Source organism: Sardina pilchardus, chromosome 6 (genome assembly GCF_963854185.1).
Source record: "Sardina pilchardus chromosome 6, fSarPil1.1, whole genome shotgun sequence".
Lineage (NCBI taxonomy): Eukaryota > Metazoa > Chordata > Actinopteri > Clupeiformes > Clupeidae > Sardina > Sardina pilchardus.
In genome coordinates, this window is record NC_084999.1 from 4,863,169 (window position 1) to 4,875,668 (window position 12,500).

Below are 12,500 nucleotides of genomic sequence, written 5' to 3' on the forward strand. Positions count from 1 at the left end.
TGTGTGTGTGTGTGTGTGTGTGTGTGTGGACACGTGTGCACATGTGTGTGTGAGGGGTGTATATATCTGTATGAGTATGTGTGTGTGTGTGTGTGTGTGTGTGTGTATGTGTGTCTGTGTGTTATAGGTCCGAATCCAATAATGTTTGCCTCAGAGCTCTAATCATAAAACACAGAGCAACAAAGTGTTGAGGCTGAGCTGCAGAAGATGAGCTGGACGAGATGGCAGGATCTATGGGCCGCTCCAGTGCTGTTGTGATATTATGTGCTCTCTAAATGAATGATCCTCATCCCTAACCACTTTAAGGACTCTCCTCAAAACAACCCAATGCTTGTAGAAGCCCTGGAAGCTAGTTCCGAGCTGCGGATAATACAACTGGGCAGGGTGGCTATTTCAGACTTTTGCACATGTTGTTATTGCTTGGGTTTCACAAGCGTGTGTACACCTGTGAGATATGGTGGATCTTTATGAACATCTTGTCTTCCGAGGTGGACCGAATACAATCCAAGACATTTGAAACGGGTTTAATATTGCCAGTGTTTTACACACATACATTTAGCCGGAAGGGTTCACACAACATACAGAGAGGAAGGAGACAGAAAGAGAGAGAGAGAGGGCCTTCCACACTCTCTAGATTCTGTTACATCTCCTCCCTCCATTCTATTGGTTGGGATCCATGATACACCGGCAATATATATATATAATATATATACATATATATAATATAGCACAAATATATATATATATATATATAATATAGCACAAAGCTGAGTAAGACGAAATGTGGTATGGTATGATCTAATTGCAGTCATTTCTACTCCTAAAACAAATGTGTTGAAAATAACACAACATTTTAAATTAGTTTTAATGTCCAGATAGGGACGACACATGTTGTGTTGTTTCTAACACATTGGTCTAAAGAGTGTGATGATTTGCAATGGTAGCTTTTCCATAGCAGCAATATTGTGTAGAAGCATGTTACTATAAACATCATCATACTATGGACACTTAGAATTATTATGATCATGAATTATCATTCAGTATGTTAGAGTGCACAATTTGTCAGGAGATAAATATTCCTCCAACATGTAGATATGGTCACAGAGTAAGAAAACACACAAAGCCCCTTCCGCTCAGCACCGATGCCTGGGGGCCTTGAACTGCATCTCATAATAGGTCTTGATTAATCTTCTATATGAGTGAATCGGATAGCGCAGCACGTTCACATTACTGCTTCATTATGGAATACCCAAGAGAGGCGGCATATTATAGCAGACGGCAGCACCAGCCTCAGGTAATGTGTAGTTAATACTTAGTTAATTAGCACAACGGACCTCTTTTATGAGTGCATTTTGTAAGATGGTGTACTTAGGGCTGGGTTAGGACTAGGTTAGAGTTAATCACATGTAGTTAGTGTGTGTTTACACAGGAGTGTTCAATCTCTCCATTAGTCAACACTTGCACCCAAGGTGATGATACACAGGTGGGTCAAAAGCACTATGAGAAGATTGTGGTTAATAAACAGAGCCAGCATGGTTGTGAATGTCTATTATGTTTATATGGATGTATTTGTTTTCTGTGTTATAGCTCTCCTGAAGTGTTGAAGTGCTGATGTCATATACCCAGTCCATTTCACTAAAGAGATTTTACTATGTGTGTCATAATGCAGATTTCTTGTGACAAAAATAAAATAAGACTAATGATAAGATTATGAAGATGCAGTGAAGACAATTAGCATAGACAATAACAAATATACAAACAGTGCAGATAATTGTCACATGGTGGTGGTGGTAGATATACTGTATAGATGGATAGATAGATGGCCTAATAGATAGATATACAGATATATAGATAGACAGACAAACAGACAGACAGACAGACAGACAGACAGACAGATAGATAGATAGATAGATAGATAGATAGATAGATAGAAATAGAGATACTTTGTTCATCCTGAGGGAAATGGCAGGCATCTAAAAGCATAATATGACACATAGAACAAGGAAACCTTGTCCTCGGCCTGTCTCTCCATCTCCGACGCCGGACCAGGGCTATCTGTCTGTGCTCCGGTGGTGATAACATTTCTGTGTGCGGGCCAGCGGAGGTTAAAGGGAAGAGATAGCTCTTGTCAACGCCCGGCCCCGCCGCCGAAGGAAGTGACTCAAAATAGTCAAGAGAGAGGAAGCCTTGTGCTGATAGAGAGCTCAAGCAGCATCTCGTCACAGCTCAACACAAACTGGTGTGACCAGGCGGGCAACCCTCCCATGCACACACGCACACACACACACACATACACACGCACACACACACACACACGCACGCACACACACACACACACACACACACACACACACACACACACAAACACACACACTTACACGGATGCTATCGGCATCAAAGCGTTGTGTGTGTGTGTGTGTGTGTGTGGGGTAGGGGGGGAGGGCACAGCCTTTCCCAGGCTCCTCGGTCTGAGAGTAATTATATGATTGACCCCATGTCTACCAGACTCTCAGGGCAACAGGGTGCTGATGGACCAGCCTACTGTTTGTCAAAGCCAAAGCAAAACAGTGATCTGACGATCTGCTACTGATTAGTACCTCAATCCAGAATAAATTAGATTTGCTTTATCAGTATGTTCAAGAAATGTACTCCACTTTCATTGCCTCTTTCTTCGACATATGTTTATGATATTGCGGTGAGGACGTTATGGTTTGGTTATGGAGTTATGGATTGGTACAACTAGAGTGGGTTTTGTTTGGCTGTGGTTAAATTTGTCATTGAAGAACTTTGGGGGATAACTTTAAAAATGTCTAACGTCTGGGTGGGTGCGTGCCCACCTAGTTTCAATGGACACAACTGGACTGGCCAGGCTGGGCTGCGGGTCTTTATTTAGGCCCTGTGCTGGACGTCTGGGGCGAGCAGTGATGGATATTACACTGGTGCTACGGGCCTGCCCTGATGTAACAGCCTTTATTTAGGCAATCTGGTGGGGACTGAGGTAATGTGGTCAAATTAGGCCCTACTGCTGTGGTGTTATGGGAGAGCTAAGATGTGGTGTGTGTGTGTGTGTGTGTGTGTGTGTGTGTGTGTGTGTGTGTGTGTGTGTGTGTGTGTGTGTGTGTGTGTGTGAGAGAGAGAGAGAGAGAGAGAAGCTCCAGGCATTCCTGTGAGTTGAGAGAACAAGAGAGCGCAGACGAGGCGTTTCCAGACGCGAGCTTCAAACGTGAGTGCACCAGGTCTTATCACGCCTTATCCCGTCGGCACATCTCACAGGTCCGAGGGTGATGAACCTCCCACGTTTAACACACTTCAAGGCTTATAAGGATCCTTCATTGAGTGTGTCTGATACTCTTTGTCTTTTGGAGTTGGAGTCTCTTAAGTAAACCTGTAAACATAACCAGTATGGCGACTCTTAATTATGCTCAGTAAAACAGTGTGACCATCTGGGAGAGATGTACAGATATCGTCAAGTGAATTTCTGCTATATGCTGCAGTCACTGTTGGCATGTATGTTGTGCAAAATTCTTAATGCAACAATGTGCAATGTGCATTGTTGTTAATGCAACAATATACATTTGAATAACTGTATATATATGTGTGTGTGTGTGTGTGTGTGTGGGGGGGGGGGGGGTGTTTGTGTGTATGTGTATGCATGTATGTATGTATGTACGTATGTATGTGGGCAAGGCTTTATGCGTATACCTATAAAATTGAGTGTATGAGTGACGGGTGGCCCATGTAATCTTAGGGAGACACCTAGCTGGTAATTGGTGCTCAATTTAGTGTCAGCTGTGCTGATGAATGTGGTTTAATTAACCTCTGATCTCACCCACATACATTCCCTACAGCAACGAGAGAAAGGACAGAGAAGGCTGATTGATCTCTCCCTGAACAGAGTCTTTAGAACCCTGAGTCTTTAGAACCCTGCGAGAACCGCTAATTTACTACACTCTTGAGAGGTTAAGTAGGTTGTAGTAAAAAAAAAAATTACACATTCTTTTTCAGAAAATGCATTTATTTCAAAAACAAATCACCCAACAAATATGCCACTCCCATATGTATTGTCAGGATGTCAACTTATTATGCATGAGTGTTCCCATCCTGCATGTGAGATGCTGCCATCTGTCCTGGGGAACTATAACGGACAGTTGAAGTTAGCGCCAGTGTTTCGCTGTGGCTGAAAATAAGCCTCATTGCCTTTGTGATCATCTATGAGCTCTGTAGCAGTAGTCTTCACGATGTGTGTGTGTGTGTGTGGTGTGTGTGTGGGGGGGGGGGGGCGTTTAAGAGGGAAAACAAAACAAAACAGTGCAAGAAGAAGAAAAACAACTCACTGCCTGTGTCTTCTGTGCAGAGGTTACAAAGGACAGGCCTGTAAAAAGGATTTGGGTTGACGGGTGAAATATAACAGACTAAGCCAGAATACAGAGCACGCGCGCACGCCTGTGTGTGTGTGTGTGTGTGTGTGGGAGGGGTCAGTGACATTAATAACAGGCTGTAAATTCTACCAAACACTGACTTCATTACATGGCTATAACTGACAGAGAGCACGTCTGCCCTGCACGTGTGTCTCACCGCCATAGATCTTGAGCAGATCTTAGCGCTATTGTTCCGTCTCTGCGCTCTCTCTCTCTCTCTCTCTCCCTCCCTCTCTCTCTCTCTCTCTCTCTCGGCCTGTCTTTAGCTCACTCCAGAGAGCAAAAGGTCAAACTATTACACTCTTGAGATGAAATGGCCGCTGTCTGCTCTGGCAGGGCTCTATAGGCTTCTCAGCGCAGAGGAGTCGGAGAGCTGGCCTTCTCGCATTGTTCCTCCCAGTAATAATTAATGTGGTGTCGGTCGTCGTGGGGACTCGAGGGGCCTCGTCCAGCGAGCAGGACGCCATCACTGTCCACTCAACGCCCACAGAGGTCCCACCCACCCCCTGCTTTCCCGCCATGAACAAGGGGGCAGCATGGGAGGAGAAAAAAAGAAAGAAAGAAAGAAAGAAAGACAGAAAGAAAGAAAGACAGACAGAAAGAAAGAAAGACAGACAGAAAGAAAGAAAGATAGAAAGAATGTGTGAGAGATGAATGAGACAGAGTGGGCAAATGAATGAATGAAAGAACACAGTGTTTAACATTTCACAGATGCTTCACAATATGGGATGGCAGGTTTTGAATAGATTCCTAGCGGGGGTGGAGGAGGGGGGGGAAACACTCGAGTGGCGGAGTCGAGTGATTAGTGTTTTCTAGAAGGATCCTTCACTTTCACCTTAACACCACGTGGGTCAACACATCACCTCTCAGGAGCTTGACCACAGCGCACTGTTGAGCCGTGCAGGGCGGCCACAAAAGCCCACGGCATCTTAAGAGACTGTGACAGAGCCTGCTGGGGTCAGACGAGTCTAATGAGTCAGATGAAAGATAAACACTTTCCTCTGAAGGCAGGGAGTCGTGTGTGTGTGTGTGTGTGTGTGTGTGTGTGTGTGTGTGCGCGCGCGAGAGAGAGAGCGGAGGCAACGGTGGGGCGCACGGTAACGCCTTGACAGCCGTGATGGAGGGCCCCTGTGTCCGCTGAGAACAATGTTGACAAGTTAAATATTAAAAAAGAGACCTGTTCCAGCGCGCTCGGCTCAAAAGCCTCTTTTACTGGCTGCTGGCGTTTCTATTGAGGCGGAGAGAGAGGGCTCCGGGCGAGCGAACAGCTCGGCCATTGTGAGCGTAATGAGGAAAGCACACCTACAACTTCCTCACGGATCTCGCCGGCTCCCCAGTGGACGAGTGTGAAATTCCGGGTGAACGCCGGCTCCTCGGAGCTGAGCTGAGCTGTGCGGTGCCGACGGGAGACAGCATAATTATGGCTCTTGTGAGCGACACAGGCCAAAAGATCTTATTAAGGAGCCAGGTCTGTCAGGAGGCGCTATTTAAAGTGATGAGATCCATTTAGGGTAAGAGTCTACCGTTTGGGGAAAAAAAAAAAAAAACTTTGGATATCCAATTTCAATTCAGTTAAAATAAACTTTTTGGGTATTCTGTATATTGGCAAAGCATTTCTGAGCAAATAAATGATTGGTAATTGAAAAGATAAAAAGCTACAGCAGGATATGTGTGAGCGAAAGTATGTGTGTGTGTGTGTGTGCGTGTGACGCGTGCATGTGTGTGTGTGTGTGTGTGAACTATACAAGAGAATGCCGTTTTGAGGCTCGTGTGAAGTGTAACAAAGACTGGGATTTATGGTCGTTGTCTTGTAGCGCTAGTGAACATGACGTCTCAACACCAGCCCAGTCAAAAATAATCAAATAATCAATCACTTCCTTAATTATCCTGATGAATAATAGATGGGCAGGCAGTGTAGACCTCCTCTCAGATCTCCTCAGAAGTTGAGCATGGCGTGGAAACTCAGGGCCAGTAATATATACATTGCTTTAATCCGCCTTTTGATCTTGTGTACAAATCTGCTATACGTCAATTAAAAACTGGGCTGCACACTATAAATTATGTAGGATGTTTATTAAAACATTTATCAGTCCGACTGATTATAAATAGATGACTTCAGCAAAGACAAGCCAACAGAATGGATAGGTCTCTCTCTCTCTGTCTGTCTGTCTCTTTATGCTCTTTGTGTTGTTGTGTCACTTTGTTTGTTGATTTGTTTGTTTATGTTGTTGTTTACACAAGCTGAAGGCTGGAATGTGGGGTGGGGTTGAGGGTCAGTCAGAAGAACTCACACATAAACACAATTTTCACAATGTCTATGATGTGGCTGTAGCCTTCTTTTTGTGTGCTGCTGTGCGAGAGACAAGCCAGTCCAACTTTCCTCACACCCAATAAAACATAAAATACGGTACACACCTAGAGAGACATTCCCAAACATACATCCCGGCAACACACCTCTGTCTCATGGTGAGACAAAAGGCAATCGCAGACCTTTGTGTCCAGGTAAAGTCAGAAACCTGATTTGGGATCAGGGTGCAGGATCATGCAGAGGAAGCAATATATGGTACTGGGATGTAAATATGAAGTATATTGGACCAGTACCTTTTTAAGTGATATGAGCACTCTCTCTCTCTCTCTCTCTCTCTCTCTCTCTCTCTCTCTCTCACACACACACACACACACACTCATACAAAGTGTCTGCTAGATATCAGTCGACTTTTACAACTTTAACTTCCACACAGAGCCGTGTGGACGGAGCCAACTATAAAGCGCTGCACAGCCCTGTGGGGGTCGAGGGTAACAACAACAGCAGCACGCGGACACTAAACCCATTGGTCTAGAGTGCAGACCTCTGACACTGCAGCAGACAAGAGTCCTCCACTGACCTTTTGATCTGAACCTGCCTTGTCCTGGGAAACAGATACAGCTCCCTGGCCTGCTTTGAATAACACCGATCCTTGAGCAACACACACACACACACACCCACGCACGCACATAAACACACACACACACACACACACACATAACCCCCCCCCACACACACACACACACACACAAACACACACACACATATACACACAGACATTTGAACTGCCACTCTCCTGTATCTTCTCCTGGCATGGTTGCCTTTCTAGCAGGCAGCTACCCACTCTGCAAATGTTAAACGAGTGCCATCTCTCTCTCTCTCTCTCTCTCTCTCTCTCTCTTTCTCTCTCTCTCTTTTTCTCCTTTGTTCTTGAGAGGGACTCTGATCCTCAGGCGATGAGTTGTAGGCCTGAAAGCTACGGACCCAGCTAGCTGCTGTTAACTGGCACTCTGAGTCAGAACAGAGGGAGAGAGAGAGAGAGAGAGAGAGAAGTAAGAAAGAAAGAGAGAGAAAGAAAAAAGGGCTTGAGAGAGAACAGCAAATGTAGTGGGGGGAGACAAATACTTTGTAAGTATTTATGTCTTTGTCTTTTGGTTCTTGCGGGCCGTTTGGAACCTGTTGACACAGATTATGCAGGTGCCAGCCTACAGGGACGCTTCAGGCTGGGCGCACAGCTCTCGGCTGCCAGGTACGTCTGCTGGGTCCTGATAATGCCCCCCCCCCCCCCACACACACACATACACACACACACACACACACTGCCCGCCCCCTCTCTCCGTGCGAGAATGTTTCCATTAACCGGCGACAACGCCAGTCCTGTGCACAGACACACAGACACACACACACACACACACACACACACACACACACACACACACACGCGCACAGGGCCCCATCTTTTATGTCCATCTTGTTTTTTTCCCCCCAAAATGCAGATTTTTGTGCCGCGGTGAATCACTGCCTTCCACCTCAGGCACAGCTCAACACTGTGGCAAGATTAAACACAGAAAGAACGACAGGACGAGAGAGAGAGAGAGGGAGAGAGAGAGAGAGAGAGAGAGAGAGAGAGAGAGAGAGAGAGAGAGAGAGAGAGAGAGAGAGGAAAAGAAAGAGGTGAGAGAGAGAGAAAAAAAGAGAAGCAGAGGGAAGGAAGGAAGAGAGAAAAAAGGGGGAGAAGAAAAAATAGCAAAAAGCAGCTTCTCACTGTGTGGGTTCAAGTGTTCTCTGCTTTCATATCAATGAACTGCTGGAGACTTAAAGAAGCAGAGGAGGAAGGAGAGGCGTGTCACCCAGTCAGTTGTCCCCACGCCAAAACAACAACAACAACCACAACAACAACAATAACAAAACAGGTTTCCATTTTGATTTGGTCAGCACTGGACGGTGGGCTGGAATAGAATGCAGCCCTGTGACAGAGCTGCCTATCCAGAGAAAAAAAAACAAACAAACAACAAAATGAAATAAAAAAAAATAAACAACAACAACAAAAAACACTCACTCACAAATAACTGAAAAATGTGACTGCTTTATTTTTATATATATTTTTTTCTTTTTCATTTTTCAGAATGGGCGCTCTGCCTCGGAGCCTGCCGCACATCTGGAAATTGTGATTTGACCTTTATTTGTATTACTAAGCTCATCAATTTGAACAATAATTTACACACCCAGGCGAAACTAATGTGCGGATATTTTTTGGCAGGCTCTGGCGACGGCTGTAATGCAAATCTCATCTCCTGCCGGCAGCGCAAACAGGAGAGAGGGAGCCGAGGGGACGACAGAGAGGCAATAACTCAGTCACACATGAAACGCACGGGAACGCAGCAGCAGCGCGCGCATACACACTCACACACACACACACTCACACACACACACACACACACACACACACACACACACTCACACAGACACATACTCACACACACGCACACGCTCACGCTCACGCTTACGCTCACACACACACACACACACACACACACACACACAGACACATACTCACACACACGCACACGCTCACGCTTACGCTCACACACACACACACACACACACAGGCACAGACAGGGACTCACACACACTCTTACACACCCATACACATGGGCACATACACACACAAAGCCGCCAAACTCTCCCTCCAAAAAGCACACATGTGTCTCTCTCACCCAATTCAGGTCCTTTTTAAGCAGGAAACACTAAGAAGCACTGTCTGTCTCCGGTATGTTTTTTTTTTTTTTACAAATTATTTTATTTCTATATTATTTTATTATTTTCTTGTGCAGTTCTTGTTGTTGTTATTGAGCCGAGCCAGGGGAAACGTGTCATTTATTTCAGATCACGTTTTTGTTTGGTTACACTGATGCCACAACCATATGATAGGAAGACTTGTCTGGAGATCCCTTTAGAACGTCTCCCTCCCCTCGTTTCAGAGCAAAAATGAACGCTCACATTCGTGCTAATAGCCCGTGGAACACTTTCTGCAGATGTTGGACAGTTTGAACTTGTTGTACAGGGATTAAATGCACAGTTCCAGCATCTCTGAAGCCTCAATACTGGGCTGTCATCTGAATCCAAGCGGCTCAGTTTGGATCCTGAGTGACACACCTGGACATTTTTTTTTTTGCTATCTTTCTAAAAATTTCCGCAAAAGGCTATTAATCACAATCACTGAAAAATTACAATGTAAACACACCACACGACCCACTGAGCAATTGAGTGAGGATTTTCTTTCTTTTGTTTTTAAGCCTGCCGAGAAGCTGACCAAAATGTCCTTGCAGAAACTAACACAACCCTTCCAAGACGAAGCTGTTCCACTGTGTGGAGAAAGAGTGATCCCTACAGTTATCAACGTTGGTCTTCCGAGCCCCAGCCGAGGCCAGCGCACATTCATCTGGAGTAGGAGTGGGAAAACACTAGAAGCCTGATAGATCTGGAACTGTCCCCGTCATGGAAACGCAGAGTGAGCCATGGTGTATATAGGTTACTGGCTGACAGCAAGCAAGCTGTTGCTTACGGTTGGCTGATTGCAAGTGTACAGGAAAGGGTGTATCCAAAAAAACGTCCTCACCATTTGTCTGTGGCTTGTTAAGTGATTATATGTGATTAAATAGAGGAAAATACAATGAATTATTTTATAATTCCATATTCATCAGAGATGATCATCTATCATAACAATCCTGGCATTCATCACCCCCTAGTTTTCACCAGACCATATTTTTAAATTGCAATATGTATGGGAATATAGAAAGGAGAGAGCAACTTGTATCACAGAAAAGGTACGTGGAAATAAATCTACTAAAAATGATAAAATATACTAATTCATTTATTTGTAATTTTCAGATATTTTAAAATACATCTGGCACTTTTGAGTTAGCAGATTTTTAAATGTATTTTGCTTTATTTTTTGTGCTATAAAGATTTGTAACATTTCAAATCCATAAGCATTTGTTATACAGTAACTGCCAATTCTGGCATTTCCAGTATTCGCAACACAAGACTTGCGTGGCCCTTAGATGCCATTACAAGAGTAATAGCACTGTAGTAATATTTAAAGAGAGAACAGGAAGAATTTCCATCTGCTAATGCGGTTTCCGACTACCTGAGGATGTGATCAGTGTTGTAGATGTTGAGTATGTGTGTGTGTGTGTGTGTGTGTGTATGCATGTATGTATGTGTGTTTGTGTGTGTGTGTGTGTGTGTGTGTGTGTGTGTGTGTGTGTGTGTGCGCACGCGTGTGACGTGTGTGTGCGCACGCGTGTGACGTGTGTGTGTGTGTGTGTGTGTGTGTGTGTGTGTGTGCGTGTGTGTGTGTGTGTGTGAGGTCCTGGTAAGGCCAGCAAGCACACTACTCAGTGGCCGACCGAACCCGCCCTGGAGAGGAGACAGTGTTGCTACAGGCACAAGCGCGGCTCTGTTGTGGCTCAGTTGTGGCCCAAATGAGGTGGAGCGCGGCTCAGTTGTGGCTCAGTTGTGGCCCAGATGAGGTGGAGCGCGGTGGAGCCGCCGTGACCAGCACCAGGATGACGCTCAGTGCTGAGGCTGGCACATGCGCAGGCTGGCGTGGTCTCAGTTTGATTAATTCAGCACTTGTGACAGCATGAGGAATCTACACACACACACACACACACAGACAGACACACACACATAACTCACTGCTATTGTAACCAACATGTGGTTATACAAACTCTGACTGTATGTGCTTTTGCGTGTGCGTTTGAGTGTCAGTGTACAGTGTTTCTCTGACTTGTAGTAACAATAGAAATAATAATAATAATAATAATAATAATAATAATGATAATAATGATAATAATAACAATGTAAATAATTCAAATAATAATAATAATATAATAATAATAATAATAATGTTATTATAATAATAAGAAAAATGCTAATAGTAGTAATAATAATCATTTCAAATGTTTAATTTCATCTCATAAAAGTCTGGAACCAGTATGACAGTTAGGAAAAAATAAAAACCTAAAGAGCAGTAATTGCAAATGTAAATAGTGTTCAAAATGGGAAGTCAAATGGAATCCAGAACAATGTCCAATTACAGACACACAGCAGTGGAAAAACAAGAGCAAAAGCCAGGAACACGGAGTAAACAGCTGTAAAATGTCTGTGTGCTACTAACAGTGTCGTGTGCAGCCCTGAGATTAAAGCCGCTGTCTTGCTCGCAAGCGGCTTCCAGGCTGACGGACGCGTTGAGGTTGCCTCTGGATTTGTCGCTGGGAGGACCGGATCGCGCTTCCCCAACCCCATAATGCTCTAATTTCATTCCAAGACTCCTTGCTCGCAGGCCCCTTATCGCTGGCATGGCCGCGCCACACCGCGCCACCCCACGCCACCCCAGTCCCCCAGATTTAACCATTGCAGATTCCTCACCATTTAGTTGCCTGAATGATATGGACATTTACAGACTCCAACAGCTCGGGGCTGTGCCTTCTCAATGGCTTTCTCTACATAAGATTAGCCTACTAGCCAGCCAGCGCTTATCCATGTAAACAGAAAAGCTTCTAAGACAGGATTAGGTGGAGATAGAGACTAACAAGGAGGCCAGTGCATCTCCAGGGACATCACACTCACCAGACCTTAATGGCTCGATTCGAAATGGAGAAATCAAAGGGAAACCCCGCTCTGGCTCGCCTGATGAGGTGTGGTGCAACCGCACGGCTCAAATCTGAAATAAAATACGTTTCAGTAAGATCCATGTTTCTGTGTTGGAG

At 44.8% G+C, this 12,500-nt stretch overlaps 1 long non-coding RNA gene across 1 annotated transcript in view; it reads right to left on the reverse strand.

The window, feature by feature from the left end:
* Window positions 1-11,064: 11,064 nt before the first annotated feature.
* LOC134082461 (uncharacterized) overlaps window positions 11,065-12,500 on the reverse strand; it is a 7,001-nt gene continuing 5,565 nt past the window's right edge. The window contains exons 3-4 of the long non-coding RNA XR_009939626.1: window positions 12,361-12,454; window positions 11,065-11,380 (exon numbers count right to left, since the gene is read on the reverse strand). This is a non-coding gene — a long non-coding RNA (uncharacterized LOC134082461). The remainder of the gene's footprint in view (window positions 11,381-12,360; window positions 12,455-12,500) is intronic.